This window comes from Delphinus delphis, chromosome X, assembly GCF_949987515.2.
Source record: "Delphinus delphis chromosome X, mDelDel1.2, whole genome shotgun sequence".
NCBI classification, from domain to species: Eukaryota; Metazoa; Chordata; class Mammalia; order Artiodactyla; family Delphinidae; genus Delphinus; species Delphinus delphis.
In genome coordinates, this window is record NC_082704.1 from 61781971 (window position 1) to 61787195 (window position 5225).

The 5225-nt window shown below is 36.4% G+C and overlaps 1 pseudogene; it reads left to right on the forward strand.

Moving 5' to 3' along the window:
- Positions 1 to 984: 984 nt before the first annotated feature.
- Positions 985 to 2948, forward strand: LOC132418724 (heat shock cognate 71 kDa protein pseudogene; annotated as a pseudogene).
- Positions 2949 to 5225: the final 2277 nt, after the last annotated feature.

Sequence of the window (5225 nt, forward strand, 5' to 3'; positions counted from 1 at the left end):
CTGTGAGCAATCAGGAACACATTTGAAACAAATGAAAAAAAAAGGAAATTTCAGCAAAGAAATAGAAGATATAAAAATACCAAAGGTAAATTATAAAAATAGAAAATAAGGTAACTGAATTTGAAAAAAATCACCAGATGGGATTAATGGTAGATTGGAAATGACAGAGCATAAAATCAGTGAATTTAAGGACAGATCAATAGAATTTACCCAATGTTAATAACAGAGAAAAAACAAAGTGAGAATAAAAAGAGTCTAGAGGACCTATGGGAATACAAAGAAAGAGGTAACAGTAATATCATCAGCATCAGAGAATGGAATAAAAATATTCAAAGAACAAATGGCAGAAAACTTCTTTAACTTAGCAAAAATCATAAACATAGAGACCCAAGAAGCTTAGAAAACCCTAAATAGGATAAACTCAAATAAATATATGCCAAGACACATCAGAATTAAATTCTGAAAGCCAAAGATAAAAATATATATATCTTGAAATCAACCCGAGAGAAATAATGCATTACCTATATGGAAACACAAATTCTATTGACAACAGATTTCTCATGTAAAGTCATGAAGGCCAGAAAGAAGTGACACAATGCTTCTCAAGTACTGAAATAAAAGAATTGTCAACTGTAAATTTTATATCTAGCAAAATATCCTTCAGGAATGAAAGGGAATTTAAAAACAAAATCAAGCAAAGAAAGAAAGAAACAAACAAAAAAACTAAACCTACGACTACCTTATGATGCAGCAAATGCATTCTTCAGCGTTTATCTCAGATAAATGAAAGTGTTACACAAATGTTTATAGTAGCTTCATCTGTAGTAGCTCCAAACTGAAAACTACCAAAATATATTTCAATAGGTGAGTAGTTAAATAAACTGTGGTACATGGTACATCCATACTCAACAATAGATGGGGTTTCTCGTTGAACGCAGCGGCAGCTCTATAGGTTGCTGTTTTCTCCTTCAGTGGACCCGGGCCTGCGCTCCAGCAACCATGTCTAAGGGACCTGCAGTTGGCATTGATCTTGGCACCACCTATTCTTGTGTGGGTGTCTTCCAGCACAGAAATGTGTAAATAATTGCCAATGATCAGGGGAACAGAACTACACTAAGCTATGTCGCCTTTAATGATACCGAACGATTGATCGGTGATGCTGCAAAGAACCAAGTTGCAATGAATCCCACTAACACTTTGATAACAAACGCTTCATTGGACGAAAATTTAATGATGCTGTTGTCCAGTCTGATATGAAGCATTGGCCCTTCATGGTGGTGATGAATGATGCAGGCAGGCCTGAAGTTCAAGTAGAATACAAGGGAGAGACAAAAAGTTTTTATCCAGAGGTGTCATCCATGGTTTTGACAAAGATGAAGGAAATAGCAGAAGCCTACCTTGGGAAGACTGTTACCGATGCTGTTGTTACAGTACCGGCTTACTTTAATGATTCTCAGTGTCAGGCTACCAAAGATGCTGGAACTATTGCTGGGCTCAGTGTACTTAGAATTATCAGTGAGCCAACTGCTGCTGCTATTGCCTATAGCTTAGACAAAAAGGTTGGAGCAGAAAGAAATGTGCTGATCTTTGATATATGTGGTGGCACTTTTGATGTGTCAATCCTCACTATTGAGGATGGAATCTTTGAGGTCAAATCTACAGCTGGAGATACCCACTTAGGTGGAGAAGACTTTGACAACCGGATGGTCAACCATTTTATTGCAGAATTCAAGTGCAAGCACAAGAAGGACATCAGTGAGAACAAGAGGACTGTCCATCGCCTTCATACTGCTTCTGAGCATGCTAAGTGCACTCTCTCTTCCAGCACCCAGGCCAGTATTAAGATTGATTCCCTCTATGAAGGAATTGACTTCTATACCTCAATTACCCATGCCCGATTTGAAGAACTGAATGCTGACCTGTTCAGTGGCACACTGGACCCTGTGGAGAAAGCCCTTCTGGATGCCAAACTAGACAAGTCTCAGATCCATGATATTGTCCTGGTGGGTGGTTCAACCCACATCCCCAAAATTCGGAAACTTCTACAGGACTTCTTCAGTGGGAAAGAACTTAATAAGAGCATCAACCCTGATGAAGCTTTTGCTTATGGTGCAGCTGTCCAGGCAGCCATTTTATCTGGAGACAAATCTGAAAATATTCAAGACTTGCTGCTGTTGGATGTCACTCCTCTTTCCCTTGGAATTGAAACTGCTGGTGGAGTCATGATTGTCCTCATCAAGCACAACACCACCATTCCCAGCAAGCAGATGCAAATCTTCACAACATACTCGGACAACCAGCCCGGTGTACTCATTCAGGTTTATGAAGGTGAGTGTGCCATGACCAAGGATAACAACCTGCTTGGCAAGTTTGAAATCACAGGCATACCTCTTGCCCCCCGTGGTGTTCCTCAGATTGAAGTCACTTTCGATATTGATGTCAATGGCATCCTCAATGTCTCTACTGTGGATAAGAGCACAGGAAAAGAGAACAAGATTACCATCACTAATGACAAGGGCCGTTTGAGCAAGGAAGACATTGAACGCATGGTTCAGGAAGCAGAGAAGTATAAAACTGAAGATGAGAAGCAGCGGAATAAGTTGTCTTCAAAGAATTCTCTTGAATCTTATGCTTTCAACATGAAAGCTACTGTTAAGGATGAGAAACTTCAAGGCAAGATTAATGATGAGGACAAACAGAAGATTCTTGATAAGTGTAATTAAATAATCAACTGGCTTGATAAGAACCAGACTACAGAGAAGGAAGAATTTGAACATCAGCAGAAGGAGCTGGAAAAAGTCTGCAACACCATCATTACCAAGCTGTACCAGACTGCAGGAGGCATGCCAGGAGGAATGTCAGGTGGAATGCCCAGGGGCTTCCCTGGTGGTGGAGCTCCTCTGTCTGGTGGTGCCTCCTCTGGGCCCACCATTGAAGAGGTTGATTAAGCCAGCCTAGCATAGGTTTAGCATTGCTCAACACAACATGGAAGGAGCCAAACTTGTAGCAATTTTTTGCTACATGGCAGTTTTATAGTTGAGCTGCTGTAGTAAACTGGGCATTCTTGATACTTGAACATGGAATGTGTGCACAGGGAAAGGAAATAACATTGCACTTTACAAGCACTGTATTGTAAGTGGAAAATGCAATGTCTTAAATAAAAATGTATTTAAAATTGGCAAAACAGAACAAAAACAATAGATGGGGACAAGCTATTGATACATACATGAACTTGACTGGATCTTAAAGACATTATGCTGTATGAAAGATCCCAGTGCCAATAGATTACATACTGTATCATTCAATTTATATAACATTTTCAACGTGCAAAAGTGTAGAGTTTGAGAACAGATTAGTGATTTCCTGTTGTTAGAGATGGGGAGGAGGGGTGGCTGCATTTATAAAAGGACAACAGTAGAAAAGATCCTTAAAGTGATAGTACTGTTAATACTGTTAATATGGTGGTAGTTAAACAAAGTTACACTTGTGATAAAATTCCATAGAATTATACAAACAGAAATGAGAGCACATAAAACTCATGAGCTCTAAATAAAGTCAGTGGATTGTAACAATATTTGTTTCCTCATTTTGCTATTGCTTTATAGTTTTGCAAGATTTTATCATTAGGGGGGAATTGGTTATAGGGTATACAGCATCTTTCTGTAATTTGGGGAATACTTTCTATTAATCTATAATGATTTTTAAATAAAAAGATATTTTAAAGTGAGTGCCCATGACAAAAATTGCCTTTCCTTTATGAAATCATGGGAATAGTATTTTGTCGTTGGTGTTTTAAAATTCTATTTCCTTAGCAAAATAAAAAGTTGTCAACACTATGTTGGTCTATACAATGTAGTTTTTAAAATGCTGCAAATATTTAAAATCTAAAAGATCTGGAGTAATTGAAGTAAATTGTACTAGAGTGTGGCTTTTGGAAGAAAGTATGAATGGAAGAAAAAGGGAAAAGAAAGTAGGTAAACAGAAGTTTCCAGATTTTTTTTCTCTATCTCTTTGTTTCACTCTCTATTTTAAGAAAATATTAGTCACAGGGTCAAAAGTAATAAGATAAAAAAATTAGACCCACTTTCCACTTTGACGTATCCTAACTTGTGGCTATCTATAAAGTATCAAAATTGTGCTACTGTAAGTATGATTTCAAGGAATTCCAATCCAGGGATCACAGTAATGCTCTACTCATGGAGAGAACAAACTTGAATAGAACCAAAGATACATTTTTAGTTCTAAGTTTTCAGCAACTGATTTTCAGGGAGCATAAGAAAATTTGCTGGAAATGACATATTTGGATGTTTACCATCTTCATTTCTTCAATTATGTCATATTAAACAAAGATAACTTTGAAAGAACAGAAATAAAGCAAACATAGTGGGGACAAAATGGATAAAGGGAATATGACACATAACTTGGGTGACGTAGGAAGCTCATTTTCTTACAACTCACATATATTGGGTATTGTCAGTTCTTAACTGTTTTAAATTTTGTTTTATTTATAAGTGAAACAGCATTTTTTAACAAGTTTATTAGCCATCTTGGTCTTTTATTCTGTGGATTTCCTCTCCATTGGTTTACCAATTTTTCTAATAGTTTTTTTTTTACATTTCTTATTTATTTAAATTAGCTCTTTGAAAATTAGTATAATAGCAATATTTCCCCCAGTTTTTTTTTTATTTTGTTTATGTTGGGATTTTTTTCCATTGAGTTTTTAAATTTTTATATTGTCTAATTAATCAATTTAGTTTCTTCTGCTTCTGTATATATCATAATGCTTAGAAAAATCTTGTTTTCTTATAATTTTATGGGCTTTAAACTTTACATTTATAGCTTGAATCCACCAGTATTATTTCTTGGGTTAATTAGAAAAATAGGGGTCCAGATTTTTTTCCTTAGAAATGATCAACTCAGAAATTCCCAACTGATAATCCTTCAGGTGGTCACAGACATGATCTCATCAGCCTTGGGGGTGGCTAGGAAGGGTTATGGTCTGTCAGAACTCCTGGATCTCTTGCCTTCAACCATGATCAGACTCCTCTATACATTCAAATAAATATAATTTAATGTGACAAATAAATATAATTTAATGTATGTCATTACTTGAAAAATATTGGGAACCCCCAGGCTAGACTATCATCCCAAGACCACTGATTGACTAATTCAAACTTTTCTCACTGACTTTATTTACCATCTTTACCATATACTAAACACATATT